General features: G+C 48.2%; 1 protein-coding gene across 1 annotated transcript in view; it reads right to left on the reverse strand.

The window, feature by feature from the left end:
- Positions 1 to 6,745, reverse strand: part of SMIM45 (small integral membrane protein 45) — a 62,519-nt gene extending 55,774 nt beyond the window's left edge. The window contains exon 1 of the mRNA XM_069654394.1: positions 6,659 to 6,745. The gene's annotated coding sequence lies outside the window, so the exon portion shown is untranslated. The remainder of the gene's footprint in view (positions 1 to 6,658) is intronic.
- Between the last annotated feature and the right edge of the window lie 2,677 nt (positions 6,746 to 9,422).

Raw genomic sequence — 9,422 nt, forward strand, 5'->3', positions numbered from 1 at the left:
CATGGGGAAATGGAAATGGGGGTAGCGGGCAGTTGCTGAGTGGGAATGTAGATGCATTTAATCAAATGGGAAGTGGGGCAGCGGTAGTACAGCAGAGAGGAGTATCTCCTGGAACAGGGGCCGGGGGTGCATCAGGGTACCAACAGCCAGAGAACCTGTTCAACCTGGGGTGCCGGGTGGGGGAGCAAATGGCCAGGGTCCTGGCCAACCACACCACCGGTAGGTGGGGGGTTCAATCAGGTTCAAGGTCAAGTGGCCAACTCGGTGGCTAGGGTGCATACTGGGGGCATTACCACAATGCCACTTTCCCAAAGCCAACAGCCCATGGAGGTAAGCATCACAAACCCCTTAAACAGGCCTGGCCCAGCAGATCAAGGGGGGCTAGCGATAACTGGGGCAACAAAAGCACCCGCATGGTGGGGGCAAGGGGTGTCAGGCCCAGGGTTACCTCCGGTGGTTCTCAGCAACAACACCGGACAAGAAGGGGTATGGGGCCAATGACTCAGTATGGGAGAACAATGCTGGGGTTTGGTCCAGTCAGGGTGTCAGTTAACTCTTTATCATGGCATATACCTTTGTCAATCAAGGAGAGGGTATGGAGGAAAGAGTTCATGGAAATCCTTGATTTTCTGGTGATTTAACCACTGGGTAACGGGCTAAAGGAACTATCTGAGAAGGAGAAGAGGGATAAGGAGACACCCAAGACTGAGGCAACCATTCATAATTGGCTAAAAGCATTCAAGGTATATACATCAATAATGATAGAGAAATACCCACAAGATGCTTTAGCAATGCTGGCGTATGGTCAATACATCCATGATATATATTTAAAGCGAGGGGGCGAAGGGTGGCTACAATATGATGGGGCATTCCGTTTGAAAATGCAGGTATGGCCAGCCTTGTCCTGGGATGAAATGGATATGGGCGGGTTTTTGGATAAATTGGTACTCTCAGGAGAAGGAGGTGAAAAACCCGCTGGGGAGAAACCTCATGTATGGAGGAGCAAGGAGGGTCCTCCCGGCGGGGGAGGGCGTCCTTTCATGGTTACTCCTCTTTGAACAGCAGAGCCAGCTACCAGGGGGAGCAAGCTGAGTGCTGGTGGGTCAATTCGGAGGAAGGTTGCCCATTTGGCAAAACATGCCGATTTAAGCACCCTCGGGGAGGGAGCAACAAGGAGCACAGCTCCTCTGCCACCCAAGGGAGGCGCAGGAGCAGCCCAAAAGGAAAAAACAAGGTAAAAAAAGAATGAAGTTAAAAACATGATGCCAAAGTGTACCCCAGAACGCATGTGTAAAGATTTGATTAAAAGTGGGCTGCCAACCCCGGTTAACTTGCAAGCAATGACTCCGTGATTGAATACTTACCATAACAGTTAAGATGCAAGATTGTTGTGGGAAAGTTTCAGGTGGAGTTTCAGGATTCCATGTGCAGAAGCGAGGAAAGGCACGGAGGCGCGCAACTTGCGGTCAGCACAGGGGATGCCGGAAGTGGTGGCACGGAAAGTAGCCAAGGAGGTGGAATTGGGCAGGGTGGCGGGTCCTTTTTCGCAACCCCCAATGCCTAACCTGGTAGTGTCACCACTAGGGCTGGTCCCTAAGAGAAGGAAGAAGGGCAATACCGGCTGATTCACCACCTATCTTTTCCAGAGGGTGAGTCAGTTAATGTTGGCATCAGTGAGGAAAGGTGCAGAGTGCATTATGCATCCTTTGATGAGGCAGTAGAGGTGGTAAGGGCAGCCGGGAGAGGAGCCTTCTTGGGAAAGGCTGACATTAAGTCTGCATTCCGCTTGTTGCCTATTCATAAGGAAAGTCAGCATTTGTTGGGTTTTAAAGTAGAAGAGCTATATTATTATGACAAATGTTTACCGATGGGGTGCACCATTTCATGTGCCTATTTTGAAGCATTCAGCACCTTTTTAGAGTTTGCAGTAAAACAAGAATGCCAAGAAGGGACAGTGATACACTACCTTGATGATTTTCTGTTTGTCGGAAAGAAAGGGTCTAAAGAGTGTGAGGAACTCATGCATACTTTCCAGAGGTTGATGAAAGTAATGGGTGTCCCGCTAGCCAGGGAGAAAACAGTAGGCCCGGTGACCTGTCTGACCTTTCTGGGGATTGAAATTGACTCTGTGAAAGGGGAATGCAGGATGCCGCAGAACAAGGTAACAAAACTAAAGGAGATCATCAAGGGTTTAAGGTGCAAGACGAAGGCAACCCTGAGGGAGCTCCAGGTCTTGGTAGGCAACCTCAATTTTGCAGGAAGAGTCATCCCGGTGGGCAAAACATTTGCAAGGAGTGTTGAACTAAAAACAGTAGGCCTGCAGCATGCAGGACAGCATGTGAGGTTGGGGTCTGAAGTGCGGGAGGACTTGGCCATGTGGGACACATTCCTAGAGAACTTTAATGGGGTGCTAATGTGGAAAAGCGAAAGTAACTGCAAGGACAGGCGCAAGTTGTTCACTGATTCATCTGGGGCATTGGGATTTGGGGCAATCCTTGACAACAAGTGGTGCGGCATGGCATGGCCGGCGGAATGGCATCAGTCAGGGGTCACCAAGGATATCACGCTGTTGGAACTCTTCCCCATCGTAGTAGCATTTAAGCTTTGGGGGGAGCAGCTGAAGAACAGCAAAGTCATGCTCTGGTCGGACAATTTAGCAGTGGTCCAAATCATTAACCAAGGTTCTGCCAATGGCACAACATTTTTGAGGTTACTAAGGGAGCTTCATAGATGCATGCTAGAGGGGGACATAGAAGTACGAGGTAGACACATTCCAGGGGTTCTGAACACAGCAGCTGATGCTCTCTCTCGTTTACAGTGGGAGAAATTTCGGGAGAATTGCCCTGGAGCGAAGAAAGTGATGTCCCCGTTCGAAACAGTGGTGGGACATGATTGGGGTAATCTGAGTAACCTGATTAAGACGGCACTGGCACCAGGCACAACAAGGAGGTATAAGGCATGCTGGGAACGGTACCTGAATTTCAAACGAGAGGTATTGGGAGAAAACCAGCAAGAGATTCCAGTGAGGGCCTTTGTAGGTTGGGGCTGTCATGAAGGGAAAACCAGGTCATGGATAGCACACCACCTGGCAGCTATCGCCCATTTTTCTAAACTGGAGGGTAAGAGCGATCCCACAAAGGAGCACTATATTTGCATGGCTATGAAGGGTTGGTCCAAGCAAGTGAAGCCTAAAGGGGATGAAAGAAGGCCCATAGACGTGGTCAAACTCCAGAGAGTAGTGGCTTGCTTGGAGCAAATTTGCCACAGGGGATTCGAAGTAGCATTATTCAAGGCAGCTTTTACATTAGCATTTTTTGGGGCGTTCAGGGTGAGTGAGCTAGTGCCAGAGAACAAAAGTGCGAAAGGGTCGAGTTTTCTACATATACAAAATGTGCACTGTTCAGAGGTACAGGTGACACTATGGCTAAACAGATCTAAAACAGATCAGGAAGGCAAAGGGTGCACAGTGTCACTCCAGCGCATCACGGGAAGCACAGTATGCCCGGTCAAGGCAGTGTCAGGATTTCTCCATTTAAGACCGCCTTCAGTAAAGGAGGCTCCGCTACTCATTCACCAGTGGTTCAGCACTTAGTCGCTTCCAGTTCAGGAGTGTGATGGAGTTGGCTCTGGAAGAAATTGGGGAAACGGAAGGGGTATTTGGAACTCACTCATTCCAGATTGGGGCGGCTACATCAGCCGCAGCAGTCGGCATGGGGGAAGTGGCGATCCGACAGATAGGTAGATGGAAATCTGGTTGTTTTAAAAGATATATCAGGCCTGAAAAACTGTAAAGTTGACTTGCCTCCTTTCCCCACCAGCACCAGCCCGAAGGAGGAGGAGATCTGTATGGGTGATAGGACACTCATTTGTGTCTAGGGCAGGGGCAAGCTGGACGGCGTCGAGTTCAGGATTAAGTGGCACGGGGTTCCGGGTATGAAATGGGCACAATTACAGGGTCAGGTGCACAGATTATTGAGCACTAAGCAGAAACCAGACGTATTGGTCATTCACCTGGGGGGTAACGACTTGACAAGTTTGGGGAGAGGGACACTGATGAGGGAAATTATGTTTTCTTTACAGGAGCTGGCGGGGCAATTGGGGGAAACAGAGATAATTTGGTCAGAGATTATACCCAGGCTGGAATGGAGAGGTGCCGAAAAGCACACAGCAGTGGAGAAGTCCAGGCGCAAGCTCAATTGCGCAATGGCAAAATTCTGCAGGGGCAGAGACTTCGGCCAGTTCAGGCACGGCCTGATTAACTTGAAATCTCCTGAAAATGTCAATGATGGGGTGCACCTGTCACTGTTAGGTATGGATTTGTTTTTCTGGAATGTCTGCACAAAGATCTTGGAAATGTAAGGAGGGGAGCAAGGGGGGAGCCACAGTGGGCGGTAACCCACTCGTGGCGTGGCAGTGTTTGGACGAACAAACACATGAGACAGACTCCGGAGGAGCCAGGAGAAAGCAGGAAGGGTCTTCGCTCTTCTCAGACCCAGCGCTTTTTGGGAGCCTAAGCGGCAGGGGCGTCTGGGAGCAACAACTAGGGCTCAGCTTCCCCCAAGGAAACAGCACTCTCCCCGCCCAGGAGCAGGAGGGGCTCGGACGCAAGGTTGGGAGAGTTGGGCCTATTCTGGACTTTTGGGGAAGGAAAGGGGGAAGCAGGTTCTTTTGGACACAGAGCAGTCGCCGCATCTTATGAGTAATTTCCACAAATGTGTGCAGTTTGTTTGTGTTATTGTGGAAAAGATCTGCAGCCTTTTTATGCCAAAAACAAACAGGACTCATTCTACATTTCTCTGGGGGAAAAGGGGAATGAGCTATGTGTATAGGTGGGATACAAATGGGCAGATGCCGGCGTTATGCAGGTGACGACGAACACAAAGCCCAAAGCAAAATGGAGGAGGCATCCCCGATAACGCGGGCAGTGTCCTCCTCCTGGCCTCCCCCTCCTGGGAAGAAGGGGAGGCGCCGTCCTCAGCGTGGCAAAAGGAAAGGAAAGCCCGGGAAAAAAGAAAGCGCAGCGAAATCAGGCAAAAGCCTGCGAAGGGCTGACAAAAGAAAGGGGGACAGGGGGCTTCCCCTTTTATAACAAGCGGGGTCGGACGGAAGACAGCATCCAGCCGCTGCCGTAGGACGCCCGCCCGTTACGCAGAAAAGAAGGTTTTCGTTTTCCCACCCACCAACCCTAGGAACAGAGCAAGCAGAAACACCTGGTCGTCCACGTCGCAGGACAAGGCGGTGTGGCGGTGTTTGGACAAACAAACACATGAGACAGACTCCGGAGGAGCCAGGAGAAAGCAGGAAGGGTCTTCGCTCTTCTCAGACCCAGCGCCTCTTGGGAGCCTAAGCGGCAGGGGCGTCTGGGAGCAACAACTAGGGCTCAGCTTCCCCCAAGGAAACGGCACTCTCCCCGCCTAGGAGCGCCTGCAGGGGCAGAAGGGGCTCGGACGCAAGGTTGGGAGAGTTGGGCCTATTCTGGACTTTTGGGGAAGGAAAGGGGGAAGCAGGTTCTTTGGACACAGAGCAGTCGCCGCATTTTATGAGTAATTTCCACAAATGTGTGCAGTTTGTTTGTGTTATTGTGGAATAAATCTGTGGCCTTTTTAGGCCAAAAACAAACAGGACTCATTGTACATTTCTCTGGGGGGAAAGGGGAATGAGCTATGTGTATAGGTTGGATACAAATGGGCAGATGCCGGGGTTATGGGAAAGGACACACAAGAAGGAAAGGGTGCATAGGGTTTATACAGTTTCTGCAGTCATTAACCCCAGATGTGCTCATGAGCAGGTATTATGTTAAATACCATTAGCTCCAGAGCAGATAGTGTGACTGGCATCGTTAGCCCAAAAGCAGGCATTGTGTCTGTAGTTATAGGCCAGGGACAGGTATTCTGTCATATGTAACGGATTATGTAACGGTGTCTGTCATCGGTATCCCAGATCCGGTATTGTGTATGTAATTATTTGCCCCATGGCAGGCATTGATATAGCGGAGGAGCAGGTACGTACAGTATCGGAAGTCATTAGCGCCAAAGCAGGTATTGTGACTGCACTCATTCCCTCCAGCCAGAGGATGCCTTTACCACCAGCGATAGACAAGGTAGTGCCTGCCGATGTTCATCGGGGTGTTATTTCTGTGTCTGCAGCCATTAGACCTAGAACAGACACTGCCTGCAGTTATTATCCACAGAAGGGTCAATAGACGCAGGGAAAGTTTCGGATCTGCAGCCATTAGACCTGGGGAATCATTACTTTCAGAGTAGCCACTAGAACTGGAGACATTAGCCCGTCTGCAATCATTAGCCGGCGCAGGTACTTTATATATAGTCACTTACAACAGACCACAGTCTGTGTAGTAGCTGCACAGCAGTTACTGCGTCTGCGAGCATTCCAGACCCTGAACTGTACCGTAATTTAGCTTTGGAGCTGCTACTGTGCCTACAGTACTAACAGGCTGCCCTTTATAGTTTGAAATCCGGATGTTTAGAAAGTCGCGCACTTACAATGTTTAATTTCCACATGTGATAGTACAATACAACGAATTAAGGCTTCAACGTGCAATTCCAGAGGTTGCAAAGGGATGAGAACGTCTAAAATAATGGAAGCTAAAAGAAATGCATATCAAATACAGTACAACAGCTGGATCGCGGGCAATCACCTGATGCTGCCTGGAATCAGGAAATGAGCTTTTCGTAAATGGGGGCCTTATATTGCTTTCATTATCAATCAGACCTTTAAAGTCCGTATGAGACCCGATTGCATTGTGTGTTTGTTTAAAAGTTTGCCTATACTTTCTGAAATGCCTTTAAGAACTATGACGTTTTTCACCTAATCTGTTAAATCGTCGTGATCAGTGCTGCCAGGTCGGAAGGAAAAATATAAGCGGAATGCCCTTTCAAAACAAGTTCAAAACAAGATGACTCCCATCCAAATAAGCTGAAAAAATAAGCGTACACCTAAAACGTTGTGGAAAGGTCTCAAAAGTAAGAAACATAACACAACAAGAAAAACATACATAGAACACTGACATAGTTAGAACAACAATATTTTATTGAATGGAGACTAGAAGTCCTAGATTACAAAATAATACTGGCCTGAAATATATATTTTTTTTACACTACTTTGCACTACTGTATTTAATCACTTTGAGATTGGTTAATAAACGTTGCGTAGCAACATAACGTGGCTAAAGAATGGGTATCATAAACATCTGGATGGCTATGTTCAATACAGAACAATCCATTTTGGCAGTAGAGTTTTTGGGTATAGCGCGTTTGCCGTCTCCGGGTTGTGACTGGACACATACATGCCAACCCTCCCGATTTAGGCGGGAGACTCCCGATTTTTAGGTGAAAAATATTGCTATTTTTCACAGTCTCCCGCCTAAAGTAACTGTAGCCCCAATGCATTCCTATGGGGAAATGTGTGTCTCCCGATTACCCTGTGGAAATCTCCCTCCCAGGTGTATCTGAAAGTTGGCATGTACATAGCTCTCAACCATTTGTCTCGCAAAGGCGGGTGAAATCACCCGATTTTGTTTCTGGCGGGTGAGACGCCCATTGGAATGAATGGGCGTGCAGGAGGCTTGGCGGGTGAGTCAGCCCTTTGCAAGGCGGGTGACACCCGCCAAAAGCGGGTGAGTTGAGAGCTATGCATGTATGTGGACAGGAACCTGTGGCAAACAGCTGTTTGAAAAATTGGTAATCCTGGCTGCTGATCACAAAGTATATGATTGCAAATTATATCTATGTTGAAATTGATCACCACAGACAGCTAAATGGGGTTAACAAATTTAAAACTTGGCTTTAATTGGTTGCCCACAGGATTGACTTGGGTCTCCACTACTGCTTGTTAAGAAAACATCTATTGGTTTTACAGATTTGTATTACTAATTAAGCCCAACCTGGCTTTGGTCATGTTTGCAACATCTGACCATTGTAGTGGGGACGATGGACGACCGGCACTTGCTCTACAGATTAACAATTTCAGATGGAAGTGTGCATATCGTGGGGGGTGAACAGGGTAACCAACAATATGAACAGTATTGGAAGAATTTTAAATACATTGTAACATTGGAAGCTGAAAAGAAACAATGCTGTCCTGAATACATCTCTGTGAGAAGATGTTGTATATAGATTCCAATGATCCTCTAACCCAGTGTTGCAAAAAAGAAAAATTAAAACAAATAAATAAATAAAGGATTTTAGTGGATAATGCGGCAGCGCTAGGGATATTACCAGAATAATATTGCTATAGAGTGACATTTGCTAAACTAAAACAATCCCTTCTTTACATGTCAGTGCATCTGTCAGCATGACAAAACTTTTAAAGGGAGCTTTCTTTTTGCATATGTTTAGGCATATGGCATTGATGGGCCACCTGGGGGGCAGGTGACGTCCCATCAGTGCCAAACGCTTAAACATATGCATAGCTCTCAACCATTTATGTCGCAAAGGCGGGTGAAAACACCCGATTTTATTTTTGGCGGGTGAGAGGCCCATAGAAATGAATGGGTGTGTAGGAGGCTTGGCGGGTGATTCAGCTGTTTAGAAGGCGGGTGACACCTGCCAAAAGCGTGTGAGTTGAGAGCTGCATATGCAAAATTCACAGAGCACCCCTGGAGCATGACAAAGGAGCAATTGCATATCTTAAAGTGCTGCCAGCAGCCCCGTGCAGGACGCTCTGTGCGACGTGTAATGGGCTTAACTGCAATGGAAACAAGCCCAATTAAACGCGCACAGACGGTCAAACAAGCAGGCAAAAACTGCAACAAGCGACCTCCAAATATTATAAGCGAATTTGGGCAAAAACAAGCCCAAAGTCGCTTATAATAAGCGGCCTGGCAACACTGACTTGTGACGTTTTCACTTAGGACGTTTACGTGCTTAGAAGAGAATCACGGAGGAAGGAGCACGTCATGTCGTGTACGGGCAGGTATTTATTGTTTATTTATAAGGCATTTATACATCTTGGAAGTGTTTTGAAGCGCCAGGTATATTTACGTGCCGATGGGTTTGTTTTTTCTATTTTGATTTTGGTTGCAGCAACAGCGAATCTGTGTGTGTCTGCTTGCTGGTATTATCCCCATCTCCGGCTCCTCATGCACCCCCCCCCCCAAACCGAAGTGATTTATGGCCGTACTGTGCACGCTGAGGGAATTTCACGGCAGATTCGACTGCTAGTGCCAGCAGCAAGTCGGTTTATATGCCATCTTTCTTCACCCTTATCTGTGGAACGCTTTCACTGTTAAAATAGCAATGAGCTCACCCAGTTGGAAATTGTGATGTCGGCTGCCGCCAGTAGAGCGGGCGGCAGCAGGGGAATGAACGCGGCCTTCAGCGGAGGCCGTCTTGCTCTCGTATCATGCAGGGCGCCGCGCAGCAGTAACACGCGACTCTGTGTTAGGTTGCATAAACCCGGAC

Source organism: Ambystoma mexicanum, chromosome 3q, assembly GCF_040938575.1.
Source record: "Ambystoma mexicanum isolate Mex_15411 chromosome 3q, UKY_AmexF1_1, whole genome shotgun sequence".
Lineage (NCBI taxonomy): Eukaryota > Metazoa > Chordata > Amphibia > Caudata > Ambystomatidae > Ambystoma > Ambystoma mexicanum.